The sequence below is a fragment of the Hordeum vulgare genome, chromosome 3H, assembly GCF_904849725.1.
Source record: "Hordeum vulgare subsp. vulgare chromosome 3H, MorexV3_pseudomolecules_assembly, whole genome shotgun sequence".
NCBI lineage: Eukaryota > Viridiplantae > Streptophyta > Magnoliopsida > Poales > Poaceae > Hordeum > Hordeum vulgare.
Genome location: NC_058520.1, coordinates 160440781 through 160459661, shown reverse-complemented (window position 1 = coordinate 160459661; position 18881 = coordinate 160440781).

Here is an 18881-nt window from a genome sequence, read left to right as displayed (position 1 = left end):
GGCAGTTTGGGTTCCGGGTATTCTTCGGGTAATCCCACCCCCTACATAATGATATGGCAAAGACATTAGCTACTTGGTGAAATATAATGATATACGGTACACAATATATATCAACTTCTCGCCATCTCGCTTAATGAACGCCCTGTGCTGCAACTGCAATCGGTCTGGAACTCGTGTCATACCATGTTGGTAGACCGACTTGCTGGCAGCCTCCTCAGCCTCTGCCTCAGCCCCCTCCGCCTCAACCTCCTCCTCAGCGTCCGCCTCAGCCTCCGCCTCCGCCTCCACCTCAGCCTTCGCCTCAGCCCCCTGCATCGGTGTGTACACCTGGACGGGAGGATCCCACACCGGTGACACCCTCGTGTGCAAGGGTGAAGTGGCTGAGACAGAACTAGCCGAGGGTGGTGGCGACTTGCTCCTATCATGCAGCCTCCCTCTCCCACGACCACGTCCTCTGCCTCTCTTCTTTCCTCTGCCTCTCCCACGGGGCTCCTCGGCAAAGCTCTGCAACAAAGTTCTCCGTAGCTGCCCAGGTGCTATCCTCAACTTATCCCCGCCTGCCATGTCTCACCACCTGTAACGATAAATAGTTAAATAATTAGTACAAATTCAAGGACAATAATTAAATGAACAATAATAAATACATGAATAATTCAACTAATAATTGAATAATTAAACAACAATGTTTGGATGCGTATAAAGTACTAATAGTCTGGATCATCTGTCTCTTCTCCATGGTCAATTGAAGCAAAATCATCATCAGTATCACACGTGTGGTCATGACTGATATCGTCATAGGGTTCAGGGACATCATGTGGAAGGCCTTTTTGTAACTGATCAAGCATTGATAGCTCATCCGCATTGGTAACCTCTTCTACTTCCACTTCTTCCTCATCATCACGTGAGTCTTGTTCCTCCGTGTTCAGGGTGGACGTAGAGCAGTTTCGGGTACGACGTCCCACGCCACGTGATTCTTGGAAGAATTCTCCATCATATGTTATTGGGTCAATTTGAGGTTCATAATCGTCTTCATTTGGGGGAGGTGGTCTAAGATGTGGCGGCACATCGAACACGACATACCAACCTTCCAGGTTCTTAACACTTTGCCGACACTATGGCAGATAGAAAACTTGGGTGGCCTGTTGAGCCACAATATAGACATCGACACCGCTTAACTGCCTGTCTTGTCGAATTTCGACAATCCGAAGATGTTCATGAGTCTGTCTTGTCTTAGTAGGATCGAACCAATGACATTTGAACACAACAATGTTCGGAGGATTTTCACCATAATAATGAAGTTCGTAGACTTCTTCATGTCTTCCCTAATACTCGACACCTCCCTCGCCTATATCAGAGACACCGGAATTGTTTGTTTTTCGACCGGGCATTGAAAGCTCTTTGCTAGCAGTATGAAAGCGATACCCGTTGATGTCGTACTTCTGAAATGTACGGACCCTAAAGTCAAAACCATTAGCTATATGTCTCAATTCATCGTCGACTTGCTCATCTGAATTAGCCTAGAAGTTAAGAAAAGATAGAATTTGGTGTGTTACTCATGAGTAATAGCAACAAAGGAAATCACCTATTATATATAAGGGAGGTACCGTTTTTTGAACCAAGAGATGAAACCGGGATAGCCACCTCCTGTCTTTTCAAGAAGTTCATACCCGAGAATGGATTCTTTTTCGATTGCAACACCATTCGAGAATTGTTCAACGTATCGACTGTATCAGTTAATAATAGTTGTTAGACAAAAAACTTGTTAAAAGTTGCGAAACAATGTATAGAGCACTTACTCGATGTATGGCCGAACTTCTGTTAAGTTGTTCAATATATACATCATTAGTGTGCGCCACTCCTCGACGCAGAGCAACTTTGGTTTTCCCACACCAGAAGGTGCGAGCTTCCCTTTGAAGAGGCTGAGATTAGATTCACGTCGTTTGGGGTTGCCCAGATTGTACCGAGGCTTTGGATTATGCAAGCTGTGCATAGTGGCATCATAGTGTGCTGTTATGAAGTTTGCCGCCTCCTCGGTAATGAACGCCTCGGCCCTCGATGCTTCAATTCTACATTTATTTTTACATTTTCCTCGAAGTGTCTACTGCATTCTTTCCCTTGCGTAGCACCATCGATTTTGCACAGGGCCACCCAATCTTGCCTCGGTTGGGAGATGCAAAATCATGTGTTGCATCGGATTAAAGAAGCCCGGTGGAAAAATCTTCTCTAACTTGCAGAGCAACTCAGGCGCCAACTCTTCCATGTCATCTATCAAGGCACGCGACAACACTTTAGCACAAAGAACACGGAAGAAATAGCTCAACTCGACCAATACTAGCCATTCAGCCTCGGGGATATAGCCGCGCAACATCACCGACATTATCCGCTCAAGCCATATGTGCCAATTGATGACCCACATGTATAGGGGATCAATCGTAGTCCTTTCGATAAGTAAGAGTGTCGAACCCAATGAGGAGTAGAAGGCTCTGATAAACGAATTTCAGCAAGGTAATAACTGCAAGCACTGAAAGTAGCGGTAACAAGTGATTGTGTAGCGAGGTGAAACGTAGCAAGCAAAGAGTAACAAGTAACAAGTAGTAGCAACGGTGCAGCAAGTGGCCCAATCCCTTTTGTAGCAAGGGACAAGCATGAACAAAGTCTTATAGGAGGAAAAACGCTCCCGAGGACACACGGGAATTTCTGTCATGCTAGTTTCATTATGTTCATATGATTCGCGTTCGTTACTTTGATAGTTTGATATGTGGGTGGACCGGCGCTTGGGTACTGCCCTTACTTGGACAAGCATCCCACTTATGATTAACCTCTCTCGCAAGCATCCGCAACTACAAAAGAAGAATTAAGACAAAGTCTAACCATAGCATTAAACTAGTGGATCCGAATCAGCCCCTCACGAAGCAACGCATAGACTGGGGTTTAAGCTTCTGTCACTCCAGCAACCCATCATCTACTTACTACTTCCCAATGCCTTCCTCTAGGCCCAAATATGGTGAAGTGTTATGTAGTCGACGTTCACATAACACCACTAGAGGAAAAACAACATACAACATATCAAAATACCGAACGAATATCAAATTCACATGACTATTATTAACATGACTTATCCCATGTCCTCAGGAACAAAAGTAACTACTCACAAGACATAATCATAATCATGACCAGAGGTGTAATGAATAGCATCAAGGATCTGAACATAAACTCTTCCACCAAGTAATCCAACTAGCATCAACTACAAAGAGTAATCAACACTACTAACAACCTTACAAGTACCAGTCGGAGTCGCGAGACGAAGATTGGTTACAAGAGATGAACTAGGGATTCGAGAGGAGATGGTGCTGATGAAGATGTTGATGAAGATGCCTCCCCTCCGACGAGAGGAGTGTTGGTGATAATGATGGCGACGATTCCCCCCTCCGGGAGGGAAGTTTCCCCGGCAGGATCGTCCTGCTGGAGCTCTAGATTGGATCTGCTCAAGTTCCGCCTCGTGGCGGCGGCGAAACCACGAAAAATCTCCCTCTTGATTTTTTCCAGACCAAGACGCTTCATATAGCAAAAGAGGGGGGCTAGTGGGCCTTTAGGCAGCCCACAAGCCTGCCCTGCGCCACGAGGGGGGGGGGGGTGGCGGTGGGCAAGCTTGTGGGGCCCTGGTGGCCCCCCTCCGGTAGTTCTTTCGCCCAATATTTTTAATATTTTCCAGAAAAAGTCCACGTAAATTTTCAAGGCATTTGGAGATGTGCAGAATAGTGGACTAGGATTTGCTCCTTTTCCAGTCCAGAATTCCAGCTGCCTGAATTCTCCCTCTTCAAATAATACTTTTAAAATAAGAGACAAAAGGCATAAATATGGTACCACAAGTAATATAACAGCCCAAAAAGCAATAAATATCAACATGAAAGCATGATGCAAAATGGACGTATCACCAATCATGACTCTTGAGCCCAAAAATTTTCATTTTTTCAATGCTCGCTCCCCTTGCTAGATTCACAGCATACCCATCGGGGAACAACAAATTTTTTTGCACCCACAAGAGGATTTCCCTTATTGCTCCCTTCTCTAGATTGTACCAGGCAGGTAGTTTGGACCAATTTTTTCTTCCTTTCGGTTCTCGCATTTTAGTGATGGCCTATCACACAGAGTCTCCTGGTCAACTCTAGCCTTTGTATTATCTTTGCCCTTATCAGTGCTGAAAAATGTGCCAAGAAGGGCCTCGGCGATATTCTTTTCAGTGTGCATCATGTCAATGTTGTGTGGAATTAAGAGGTCTTCGAAGTAGGGGAGATCCCAGATGCATGGCATGTTGGTCCAGGCGTGTTCCTCATTATAACCCAAGAAATATCCTGGACGGTTTGGATCAGGCTCCATAGATTTTAACTGTTCATTAATTTGTGCCCCCGTCAACGCAGGTGGTCCTAAGTGTTTGACAACTTTACCTGTCTTTTCTGAATGGATGGTCCATAGGCAAGAACTGTCTATGCAAGTCAATGCAGGAATACTTCCCACCGACCGGCAACCAATGAAACTTAAGAGCTGCCTTGCATTGTGGGCATGGGAACCTTTCATGCACACACCAGGCAACGAAAAGTGCAAATGCCGACAGATCATGCAACGAGTATTGGTACCAAACATACATTTGAAAGTTCTCTTTCTTAGCTGCGTCGTATGTGTTGACCCCATTCACCCAAGCTTCTTTCAAGTCATCCATCAGTGGTTGAATGTACACACTCCTATTCTTCCCCGCGTAGTTTGGCCCTGGAACTATCAACGTCTGAAATATGTGCTTTCTTTGCATACTGGATGAAGGTGGAAGATTGAGGGGAATGAAAAATACAGGCCAACAACTATATTGGGTAGCCGTCATACCAAAAGGATTGAACCCATCAAGGCTGATGGCGACACTACAGGAATCAAATAATTTGCCGTCTGTGACGATCTTTGTCGTCAGCTTTTCATCGTGAATGACGGCAAAGACCTCTTTTGGAGTCATCTGCTGACGGCAAAGAATGCCTGACAGCGTAGACATAGTTTGCCATCTTTAATAAAAACTGCTCACGGCAAAGATATTTTGCCGTCTGTTAAAAAAACGGATGACCTTTGTACATATATGTGATATGGATCATTTGTACTATGTGTGTCAGTTGCATTCGTGTAAACATTTCTGTCTATACGGATCATTGGTGTTTATAAGAATATGTATTGTCTATTGAAGTACCAAAATAAAGTAATGCAAACAAAAATAGTGTGTACATATGCTTTGTCGTCTGCAGATGATCCCTCCGTGACGTCTAAGTATCATTTGCTTTGCCGTCTATAGAACCTCGGGAGACGGCAAAACACCCATATAATTTTCTGTCTGTAGTTCTTTGGCAGACAGCAAAGATTTAACGCCGCCCGGGTGGTTCTGTTATGTATTTTGCCGTCTGCGTGACAATAGCAGACGGCAAACCATTTTCACTGACAGCAAATTTTTTGCCGTCTGCTAGAAAAAATGCTGACGACAAAATTACCCTTTGCGGGCACATGGGTTGACGACATTTTTTGCCGTCATGGGATGACGTCAACATTTTTGCCGTCTGTAATTCTCTCTTTGCCGTCTGTAGCGTCCTGACGGCAAAATATCCGATTCCTGTAGTGCGATTCGACAATTCCTTGGTTCTTGAGCTTTTTCCTTATGTATACTATCGAATGCCTTCCATGCGTCACCATGTGAAGGGTGTACCAATATCGGAACTCCGTGTTCATCTAATTCTTTCCTAATTCCATGTTTGTGCCATGTCATCTGTTTTGCTGTTTCTTCGAGCATGTAAAGTCGTTGAAGTCTTTGTAGGATCGGCAAATACCGTAGGATACTCACGGGGATTTTGCTTTGCTTCTTCTCACCTTCACCATTTTCTACCTCAACATATCTGGAGGACTTGCAAAATGGACAATATGTTTCGTCCGCATACTCTTTCCTAAATAAGGCACATCCTTTCTCACAAGCATGTATCTGCTCATACGGCATCTTGAGTGCACTAATGATTTTGTCTGACTCATACAGGTTTGAAGGCATAATATGACCTTCGGGTAAAAAGCGCCCAAATAGGGTCATCACTGAGTTAAACAGGTCTCTTCCAATGTTGAATTGGGCTTTCAGAGCCATTGCTTGTGCGATGGCATCTAGCTGAGAAATCTTAGTGTGCTCGTGAAGAGGACGATTTGAAGACTCCAACATGGCATAGAAGGCTTTCGCGGATTCCTCCATCTCTTCGTGCTTGTTCCGAGCATCATCAAAGTCATTCACCATGTCTTCAATCCCTGTACCATAATCATCGGTGCACCGACGCAACACCTCGTCTCTATTACGTTGGGCCGACTCACCATGAAATGTCCACAAGGTATAGCCGGGAGTAAAACCACGCATCTGCAGGTGATTACCCATTACATCCTTTGTTTGTCGCGAATAATTCTTGTACTTAGTGTAGGGGCACCATGTTTTTGGCTGGCCTTTATAAAATGTCGTTTCCACGAATTCATAGGTTTTGCTCAACCATTCATCGGTCATATCTCTCTGACTATGGTGACCGGTGTACATCCATTCACGACCAGTCATTCTGGCAAGCTAGCTACATAGTATCCACATATAAACAATATAAATTATCAGTTCATCAAGTATGTTAAATTAATTATGGCCATTTTTTAATCATGGTTAATACATTGGGATGCACGGTATGCACACCTACCAGCTAGTAGGTAAAGATGGGTCCTCATCCCACCCGAGTATGTGTAGACTGGGTCATTTCCCCATGCTCTGCTCCCGATCCAACGCAAAATTTCAGCAGCACCTCCCCGCTGTTCTCCTGATACACGTCTCGGCAACTAACCGAGAGGATGAGTACCCGGAGAACAACAAGGAGGAGCTGTCGAAACACTGCATGGGATCCGGAGCAAAGCGTGGGAAACGACCCAATCTACACATACCCGGGCTGTCCATGGATAACGTTGGACAATTCGAAAGAATCACCGTTATAAATATGCAAATGCATGCATATTTATGAGAGGAACCCTTTCGAACGGGAGATGCATATTGGTTACGCAACAACTTTGCATTTTAATACTAAAAATACCTAGCTAGATAGTGTCATCAGCACGAAGGCCGGAACAAAGCAAAATAAAGGGGGTTGAGGAGGAGTTAACAAATGTGCTCACTTTCGAATGCAGGGGAGGTCGTTGAAAACCAAACCCTTGCGGAGAAGCTACTGCACATTTAAATGCACTCAATCAACACAAATATGCACTCACGGTAATTAAGCTAACTAATACTAACATCTATTATTAATAATTTATTATTCAAGTTTGAAACAAAGTGCTCTAAATATTCCGATGCCCGCACACGGATGCAAGTAAAAAAGCTCAGAAGGTGGCTGAAAAACAATTGATGGATGAATTTTTGCGAAGAAGGTACTACGTACCCTATTTCGTTGTTCATGGAATATTTCTTCTATTATGCAAATCCTAGGCTGCTTATATAGTTCTGCATTTTCGTGTTTTAATTCAGGTTCACGAAGACATGGAATTGTTAAAAATTTGGTAGCATTGGGTTATGGTCTTGAATTTGTGCCATGCTGCCCTGCGATTGAAGCGATGGTTCTCTCATTGTGTCTTGCGACCCTGTTCATCCTCCAGGTCACTCTCCCTGCCGTGTCCCTCTCCTCCACTCTTCCTACTTGTTCTTCTGATCCTATGTTAAAGTGAGCCTGATGCTCCCAAAGATGGTGACATATTGACTGCGAGCAAGTGCAGATGCTCCTGACCTGCTTGTGCTGCATTTGTTTTCTTATACAAGAATGGTAGCTAAAGTATGTTTTGTACTCGTGGTTTGATCAGATGGATGTGCAAGTTTATCAGTTCAAGCTGTATTTATAAACAACATTGAACAGTATAAAAAATGCAGAGACTGTACTATGCAAGTGTATCACTATAAACTGAATTTGTAAATAAAGTTTAACATCACAAATAAAATGCACACCAGAATAAAGTTTAACAGCACAAATAAATTTATAGATGTGAAGCATAGAAAAGCTTATACCTTGCCGGACCGGAGTAATGGAGCTGTAGGAGATGTGTACCTCTGAGCAAGAAGAGCACGGTCGGCGGATGACCGTAGGAGATGTGTGCCTCGAGCTGTAGGAGATGTGTACCCGTGGTCGCAGATGAGCGTGCTACCTGAATGAATGGGAAGGGGAAGCGGCGGATGGCGACTGGCGGGGAGGCGCGAACCGGTCGGTCTCCTCGCTCATGGTGGGGCGGGAACGGAGCGGAGACCAAAGGCGACAACGACAGGTGAGGGCGGCAACCACCGGTACGGCAGCAGCGGCGACCGAGGAGGACGGCGGAGGCGACCGAGGAGGCCGGTGGTGGTGGGGAACCCTAGCGGTGAGGTCGCGAGAGAAAGGTGGGCACGGGGAGATGCTCTCGGTCAGGTGTGGCTGGATAAGGCACGCGGCTTTGCCCTGAGCCAGCTCTCGGCAAAGACAGGCGTTAGTCTTTGTCCTCAGCCAGCTATCGGCAAAGACAGCCGTTAGTCTTTGCCCTCAGCTGGCTGTCGGCAAAGACAGCTACCGTTAAGCACTAGTTGAACGTGCGACCGGGTTAGCTCCCTATGTCGTCAGCCTCCCTATGCCGATAGTGTTTTTGTTCTTTGCCGTCAGCTTGCTAACGGCTTAGATAAAGCGGACGGCATAGATTATCTATGTCGTCAGCCTCTCCTATGCCGTCAGCATTTATTTTGGCTGAGGGCAAAGTCTCTTTGCCGTCAGCCCCGTGAAATTGCTGACGGCAAAGCTGAAAGCTGTCGGCAAATTATGTTTTTCCAGTAGTGGGTGTTTATATATAGGGATGAAATTATAGTGGAATGGATTGTGTCCATTCGATGACGATCCGATGGCCACGGACAGAGGTGGGGTTTAGATGGGCTAGGTGGGCTATGAAGAGGCATTGGGCTAAGATGAGGGAGAGGTTTGCGGCCCGACACAAGTTTTAAAACCGAAAACGTCCAACAAACTGATCGACTATAGCGTCTCTATAGGTTTAATGGTTCGGGTATCAAACGACCTCTGAATGCGAAGAAATTCGGCAAGCGGTCTATCTACAATAGAACATAACCGCACGTCAACTTTCAACCCATTCTGACAATGTTTTATATGCAATTTAAAAATAATATTTTAAAGATGTCGTGGGTGCATGTGTGTGGTTGGTCTTGAAACGAACAACGATGACAATGGGGAGAACCGACAACTAATAACAGATGCAAGTTTTGAAAAATAACGGCAACAGAGTGTCGATGCAATGCGGACGATGCGCATGATGCAATGATGAATGCGTCAACCAAATAGTGTACACAATGATGACGGGATAAATAAGGAATCTTCTCGAGCGTCGGTTTCGGACTATTACATGAATATACACATCATCCATCACGATGTGTATGTGCACGTGAGAGTTAGCACAAGGTAAACAATGATCAAATAAATTTGAGGCATGGTAGATAAATGTGTCATCCATCATGCAATGATTGTTATTGTGCTCAACATGATTGGGACACAAATTATAGCAAGTATGTGGCACATGCATATTATTGATGGGAGGCATGTTGTGGACACAAGTTTTGGGATCGTGCAATGGATGAGATGGAACAAAATCTTCCAACATGTATGAGGTAAGTATGCGGGTCTCCTCATGTGCAATAGCGGAAGCATAATACGGAGAATATGGAAAACATCCAAAACAATGCATATCATAATCTAGGTGGTCATCGCATGGCCTATGTGAACAATTGCACAAATGATGCAAAGGAAGCATGGCAATATTAGCCGAAGAAAAGCAAATGCCAATAACCCTGGGCTTGTCATCTATGCCATATGTGCAAACTGGGTTTATTTTGATGGCATATGCATAGTTACTACGATGAGATTGCAAAGATCCAATATGGGTGATCTCATGCATACCATATGACAAGTCTAGCGGATTATCAAACATGATGTGACATGTAGAGTTCTCACACGATATATTATGCAACATGGCATCACAACTAATAGACTCCACATGAGAATCGTCAAACTCATCATAAATGGGTAATTCATCACATGAGGAAGTCGCGTAATCATGAAGCATGGCTGTAGAGGATCAACATCATGCAAGCAATCAATGTCCAGTAGTGGGACAAGAGCATCACGTGAACCTATGTTGCCTTTGTCATTCCACACCTATGGTGTAGGTGAGGTGGAATAGACCAACTTGTGGTCATCTTGATCATGATGGAACCATGTGGGATGTGCATCAGAGTCCACCATGGCCATCGCCGTGTCCATAGAAGGGATAAAGTTCGTAGAGTATCGGGCCATCCTCATAGATGGAACCTAGCAGCAAATGAGTATACACAATAGAGGTAGAGGTTAAGTTGTTAGAAATTGAATTGGCCTCACTCTATCTATGTGGTGGCTCACAAACTCCCTCAAGGTAGGTGCTCTCAAACTCACATATGGTGGAGTCACTCATCTCACTCAAGTGGTGGGGGCTGTGGCTCTCCTGACATGGGAATTGGGGCAACTCATCATGTATGGGGCTAGTGGTGAAGGGACTCTCACTCTCAATATGGTGGCATAAGTCGCTCAATTCATCTCCAAACGCCACCGTGGTCGAAGGGAAAATCCCAAGCTCAACCATCCCATCACAGTCGCTATGGATTAAGGCCAAAGATGGCACATCATCACTCGCCTCAAAGACCGAAGGGAAAATCCTATGCTCGATCACCTCACTCTCTCCTCCAAATATGGAAGCATCATCCTTGCTCTCCACCTTGTTGCTCGCCTCCAAAGCATGTTCCTTCATTTGCTCTGTAATCGTAGTCATCGCCACGCCATCTTCAAAAAGAGTCATGGGAGACTCGGCATTGTCAATGCCACAAAGATGGATGTCAGCGAAGTCGAACTTGGGAGCGTCGTCTTGGAGCCCGTCGAGCTTGGTCATCTTGGTGGTACCATCCTCATGCTCGTAGTCTTGGAGCTTGGACGTTGCAAAGTGTGCTCGGGGTCGAGTAACCTTGGCTTTGAGTTCTTGTTCTGCCTTGAAAGCACCACTATAGAATTCTTCAAGAGACTCGTAGTTGTTGGTGAAGATAGTCTTGGCGATGTCATTGTTCAATCCCATCATGAAGTGGAACTTCCTCCAAATTGGGTCATCCATGATAGCTCGTCGCAAGGATTTCTTCATCTCCATGAAGTACTTGTCGAGGGACTTGGATCCTTGTATGGCGTTCTCCAATTGGCGTTGAAGATGCTCCATGTATGTAGAATGCACAAAATCTCGCTGCATAGATTTCTTCATCTTGGACCAACTCATGTCGAAGCTCTTCAAATGTGTGTAAAGCCACCACCGGGTGCTAAACAATTTTCAAGTTGCCACATAACCTATGGGGAACGTTGCATGGGAAACAAAAAAATCCTACCATCGCCCAAGATCCCTGTATGGAGATGAACACCTATGAGAGGGGAGTGCATCTACATATGTGGGGACCCTGACTTACGAGTCGAGATCGCCGTGCTCAGTGATCCCAGAGATCAATGCTCACCGAACACAGATACCGAATAAGAGAGTCTTACATCCTAATGTTGATTATTACAACACAAGACCAAATGGTCAGGTTCACAAGACAGGGCCTAAGGCCAAATCACTCAGATACAACTAGAAGCAGAAATCATAGGGGCTAAGCGGGTGCCCATGCCATCAAGCCTGCACCGACATGCATTCTAACTTGGAAGCGTCCTAGTTCGTAGGGGCGTCTCGGAAGACATACTCATCTCCAATATCCGGTCCTTCCTTGTCTCATCAATAACATAACCAGTGGCAAGCCAATGAGTAGTTTGAATGTACTCGCAAGCAGCCCATGACATGAACAATGAAAGTGAAGGATAACAATAAGATGCATCTTTGGTGAACTGCTCTTGGTGGAATGATCATGAATATGCATCAAATTAAATAATTACTTTTGAAGAACAAGTTACAGATATCAATATATCTGTCGAGGGCTGAACCATCCAGGCTCACCTTACATGCCAAGGCACCCAACTTGGTCATATCATTACTTTCATAACAACACCTTTTTCATCACCACACACACACACTTGGTTTATGCGGAAATAACTGGACGTAGTTTAAGCAGGATTACCCAACTATCCTTGACCATGGACATGGCTATTCGAATAGTTTTACACTCTGCAGAGGTAGTACACTGGACCCGTGAGATCCGGGAAACTTCCGTGTCATCCACGACTCGTGGTATATAACATACCCAAGGTAAGTACCCGATCAATGCCTTTCCCCTGACCATACTAGACAAAGACGTCCACTCGATTGGTACCCAGCCCACATGTTGTACGTCTTACGAGCACCTACTCTGGACAATATCAACCATGCAGGGTCCAATGGTGTGCCTGGAACTCATAAAAATGGCATAGTCGTCCTACCTGGCACGACCCCATCACGAGAGTGACCACACATCACTCCCGCCACTAGTAATGTAGTTCTTTTCTAGCATCGACCAGAGTAATCAACATAGCCCCGTCCCATAAGGGGTAACGTGGTCGTACTGGTAAGGTTGGGACGGTCGATACATCATAAATCTAATCCCATTTCCAAAACCATACTCACACAAATACCGGGTGCACCACTTCACCAAAAGTGGCCACCTAACTAATTATCACCCTCGGGCATTAGTGTCACCCGATGGGGTTTTCATAATTCTTTGATTTATGTCAAAAACATGCTCATGCTATTATTCTAGTTTTACTTGTCATCATGATAATAGTGTGACCCTCAAGGGGTAGGATCAAGCTCAATGCATGTGCTGCGGAGGAGCCATTGGTAAAAATCACCTTAGTGCTTTACCGGTACTTATGATCATATGCAATGGAAATTCTTGCTATCTTAACATGCAATATAACATATGCTCAGTCATGGTCAAAGGGTTGGTTTCCTTGGTCAGCTAGGTATCCGGGGTCTTCGAGGTCTTCCGCTCCGATTCCCTCTTCACAGGGATTTTCTATCATCGATAAAATAATAAATAAAAACCATCTCACATAGAAACAGATCACAAATCATTTTAAAAATGTTCTTTATTACTGATATATCTAAGTTGTCACTTTGAAAAATATTTGCCTCACATTCTCTTGAAGGAACATTTTAAGAATTAACCAAACAGAAGCAAAACTATTCCAATTTAGTCCTATTTATTATTGTAAAACAGAATAGTTGTAGAAAAATTCATCCAATCATATTATTAAATACTTCATATTTTTAGAAGAATAACAGTGGAAAAAATATATTTTTACACTCGTTAAATGTTTTTATAAAAATATTAGAAATCAGGTTTTAAAAATAAAAGAAAACGGCTAAGTCCCTGGCCTGGCTCGTCCTGGAACTGGGCTGGCCCATGGCCAGCAGACAGCCTGCCCAGGCACGCGCGCCGTAAGGTTTGAACCTGACGTGCGGGGCCCTACGGTCAGTGGTTGTGGACAACGCGAGGGAGGAGATTGTGCCACCGACAGGTGGGGCACACCTGTCGGGGTCGTGTCCTACCTGTGGCCAGAGAGGAGGAGGAGCACACCGGCGAGGCTGCCGACGCTCTCAAGCCCCAACAAGGACTAGAATGGGTTTGCCATGACATTGCCTACCTGTTGGTGGTCAGAACAACGTCGGAGAGGCAGGGGTTCGCCGGCGACGAGGAGGCCCTGGCGGAGGAGTTTTGGGAGGTGGTCGAGGAGGTCGCTAGAGGCACGGAAATGCTCGGGCGAGTTGGGGGAAAGCTTCCTGGGGTTGAGGGGATCAGTTTGGTGGGTCGAGGGGCATAGGAGCCGTCATGTAGCTGGAGGTCGATCGGAGCTCTGAGGCAGAGGGGCCTCAGTCGATCTCGAGCACCGGGGATCTGCTGGTTTGCTGGAGTGGCTAGGGAGGTGCTAGTGGTCATGGTGAAGCTATCTGAGGGGTGCTGGAGCGAGGGGAGGGCTATAAATAGGCCAGCATTGGTGAGCCGATTCGGGGGCGCCGGTCTGAGGACATGGTTTTGGACTGCCAGGACCATCTGCTGCAGAGGGAGAGACGGAGGAGTCGAGCATCCATGGCCGCGCAACCTTGGCAGGTCCTCGTGCGCGCGGGCATGCGTCGCACGAGCTCTAGCACGGGGAAGGAGGGGCCCTGAGGGTTGCTCGATGCATAGGGGATGTCGGGGAAGAGGTTGGACACCTCGGAGGAGGCTGGAACTGGCCGAGAGCGTCGCCCCCACCTTGGTGGCTTCCTGTAGGGCGCCCAGAGCGCAGTTTTGGCATGCCACGGCATGCTAGTGCGATCTGAGGCACTTTGGACGTGTCTAGCATGTCCTCGCACTGGCTGGGAGTGTGGCTAGCCGTTTGGGTCTCGTGGGAGCTTCGACTAGTCAAGGGAGACAAGAAATACTGGTGCTGGCAGCCTTGAACTGAAGCCTAAATTAGAGTTTTTTTGCCTATCCACTTTGAACCAGTGAGGGGCCAGTTGACTGGGGTTAGATATGGATACTGGCCACCTAATCTATGAGTTTGGATCAAAGGGGTTGGGTTTAGCTGTGGCTAATCTATGAGTCAGAAGGTGCTCGACAGTGGTTTGAGGGGGTTGCACCCCACCACTGGTGCTGCACTTAACAGGTTTGGGTTTGGTGCTAAAACATGGGGTTCCACCAAGTTTGAGCTCCATTGGACAAGTTTAGCTTTGTAAACTTGAAAACACTTCAATTTGACCAGATATGTCCCTTCCAAAGAGAGTGTTGGCAAACTAAGTCCCACAAATCCCATTTTTTGTGTGGAACCCTCATTTGAGGTATTAGGTACTCCTGCTAAGTTTCAGCATCATTGGATAAACTTTGCTATGTAGAGTTGCTCTAACTTCAATTTGGACAGAAGGGGTTTTAGGGTTATTTGGGGTCCTTAATCACATTGGATCAAGCTGAAACTTTATGTGGACACCAAATATGGCTTAGGGATACTACTGTAATTTTCTAGGATTTTTTTGAGAATATTTCAAAAGGTCAAAACAGACAGAAATGGCTTCCAGGGTTTTATTCAAATAATTTTAATATAAAATAGGGTTTAAAATCCTATGTATGGAAAATATATGTCCTTCTAATCATCTCCAAATTTAATCAGATTTTTCTAAGGCAGAAAAGTATTTTTCCATGTAGGAATACCCATTGTGGCCTCAGAAATCGACATGCAATTAAATTAGGGAATTGATTATAAAAATAATTATTTTTGTGGTTTTGGAATATAAGACAAGTTAAAAATGAGATTACCAACTTTGGGTAGAAACACCTCTTGCCATCAAGGGCATGTAGTGCAACTCAAAGTAGGGTTTTTAACTTGATGAGAAACATGTAAAGGTTTTTAAAAACAATTCAATATTGTAAAATGGGTTTTTATCATCTCCTTATCACATACACAAGCATACAATGACAATCATGGCACACACATCATTATTTTTGAAAAGTTTTAACAAGCTCAGATTTTCACAATATAGAGAATGTGGTAGTAAAAATAGGGTGTGACACACCTATCCCCCTTGCAAGAATCTCGTCCGCGAGATTCCTAGGCTAGGTCCTATAAAGGTCCGGAAACTCACATCGGAGATAGTCTTCACGCTCCCATGTTGCTTCTGCTTCGGTGTGGGGTCTCCATTGAACCTTGAACTACTTGATGGTGCGGCTTTTGGTGCAATGTTCAGCTTCATCCAGAATGCGGATCGGCTTCTCGCGGTAGGTCAGATTAGGCTGAAGGTCAATGGCCTCATGATCAATGTCCTTGTAAAGATCGAATGATTTGGCGCTTGAAGACACTTTCAAAGTTGTGACACGTGGAAGACGTTGTGCACACCCGAAAGTTCTGGAGGTAGCTCCAACTGATAAGCAACTTCTCCACGCCTTGTCGTGATCTTAAAACGTCCAATGAACCTTGGAGCGAGTTTCCCTCTAACGTGCCAATGCTTCGTTCCCTTGAGAGGTGTGACACGAAGGTACAATAGGTCTCCAGAATGAACTCCACATCCCTGCAGCGAGAATCCGCATAGCTCTTTTGTCATGACTTGGCTGCCTTTAGATTCTCTTGGACCAGTTGCACCTTCTCTTGTGCCTTGTGCAAAAACTTCCAGCCCAAAAATCAGTCCTTCTCCAGTTTAGGACCAGTTGAGTGGGGTGCGGCACTTTCGTCCGTACAACACTTCGAACGGGGCCATATGGAGACTGGACTAGTAGTTGTTGTTGTATGAAAACGCTACGAACGGCAGACAGTCTTCCCATTTGGCTCCATGCGCCAAGATGCATGCACGGAGCATATCTTCGAGTATCTGATTCACTCTTTCCGTTTGTCCGCCCGTTTGCGGGTGGAAAGCGGTGCTGAAGGAGAGCTTGGTTCCGAGGGCTTCTTGGAACTTTTTCCAAAATCTTGAGGTGAACTGCATGCCTCGGTCAGATACAATCTCCTTGGGAACTCCATGAAGGCTTACAATACGCTCAATATAGAGACTAGCCAACTTGTTCCCATCATAAGTGGTGTTGACATGAATGAAATGGGCCACTTTGGTAAAATGGTCGACAATAACCCATATAGAGTCATGGCCTCTGCTAGACCTTGGTAAACCGGTAACAAAGTCCGTGCCTATGTTGTCCCACTTCCATTCTGGCACTTTGAGAGGTTGTAGCAGTCCTGCAGGTCCTTGATGCTCAGGCTTGACTTGTTGGAACACGTAGCACTTGGCAACATAAGATGATATTTCCCTCTTCATGCCATGCCACGAGAATCATTCTCGGAGGTCTTGATACATCTTGGTACCACCGGGGTGAATAGAGTAGGGTGTATCATGTGCTTCCTGTAGGATCAAGCCCTTGAGTTCAGCCTTGTTGGGTACACATAAACGTTGCCCAAACCACACCACTCCTTGTTCATCCACCAAGAATCCTGGGGCGTTGCCTTCTTGAATCTTCTTCCTGTTGCCTTCAATGCTCTTATGACCCTTGTGGGCCTTCTTGATGTCATCCACCAGCGTTGGTTTGACTTCGAGGTTATCTAGGAATCTTGATTCCACTAGCTCCAACCCGAAGTTCTCCAATTCTTCATATAAGGCGGGTTGCCTTTCCTTGAGCATGACGTTCAAGGTGCTGGTCTTCTGGCTTAAGGCACCAGCCACTACATTGGCCTTACCGGGGTGATATTAAATGCTAAAGTCGCAGTCTTTGATTAACTCCAACCATCTTCGTTGCCTCATATTCAATTCCCTTTGGGTGAACATATGCTTAAGACTTTTGTGGTTAGTGTATATTTCACATCGCTTCCCCAGAAACTAATGTCACCATGTCTTCAGGGCATGCACTACTGCTGCCAACTCGAGATCATGGGTGAAATAGTTCTCCTCATGCGGGCGCAGTTGCCATGACAGATACGCCACGACTCTGCCATCCTGCATTAGAACCCCACCGAGTCCCGTCCTGGAGGCATCACAATATATCACAAACTCCTTGCTGATATCTGGAGTGGCCAATACCGGGGCAATGGTTAATCTCTTCTTCAATTCTTGGAATCTCGCTTCACACTCTGGCGTCCATTCGAACTTCTTGCCTTTCTTCAAGAGCTGAGTCATGGGGTCGAGCGATGCGGGAGAATCCTTCGACGAACTTGCGGTAATATCCCGCGAGTCCGAGGAAGCTTCTGACTTCCTTCACATCAATTGGGGATTCCGAGTTGGTTACCATAGTAATCTTGGAGGGATCAACTACCAATCCGCTTGCTGTCATGGTATGACCCAAGAATCCAACTTCGTTCAACCAAAATTCGCATTTGCTGAACTTGGCATAAAGTTGGTGCTCTCGAAGCTTCTCCAATACTAACCTCAAGTGTTTCTCATGCTCTTCTTTGGACTTGGAAAATATTAATATGTCATCAATGAATACGACGACAAACTTGTCCAGGTATTCCATGAAGACCTTGTTCATGAGGTACATGAAGTAAGCTGGGCATTAGTCAACCCAAAAGACATGACAGTGCATTCATACGGACCGTACCGGGTCACGAACGCAGTCTTGGGTATGTCCTCGGGTCGGATCTTCAGTTGGTAATTTCCAAATCGGAGGTCGATCTTGGAGAATACCTTAGCTCCGTTTAACTGATCGAACAAGTCTTCAATCTTGGGGAGTGGGTACTTGTTCTTGATCGTGACCACATTGAGAGAACGGTAATCGACGTAGAGTCTGATCGTTCCATCCTTCTTGGACACGAAGAGAACAGGTGATCCCCAAGGTGGTACAGTCGGACGAATAAACCCTTTCCTTAGTTGCTCATCCAGTTTCTTCTTCAATTCCTCTAGCTCTTAGGATCCCATCATGTAAGGCTTCTTATAGATAGGTCTCGATCCAGACATGAGCTCAATGATGAACTCGATGTCTCGGTCAGGAGGCATTCCTGGTAGCTCATCAGGGAAGACGTTCGGGTATTCACAGACTATGGGCACTCGATCAAGTTCTTCCTCTAACAAGCTATTAACCCGTAGTACTCGGGCGGGTACTAGCTCAGAGACATACTTGAGTTTGACCCCTTTGTCGCTTTTCATGGTCATGGCCCTGTTGGCACAGTCCAAGATGCTTTGATGCTTGGCCAACCAATCCATGTCGAGAATTACTTCTAAGCCTTTGAAAGTGTGTTATATCGACTAGAGGGGGGTGAATAGGAGATTTTTAGAATTTTATCACTGAGGAAATTCCTTTTGAGGGAATTCCTCACCGATGACTAACTTGCAGTGGAAACAACAAATGATCGGGAGTG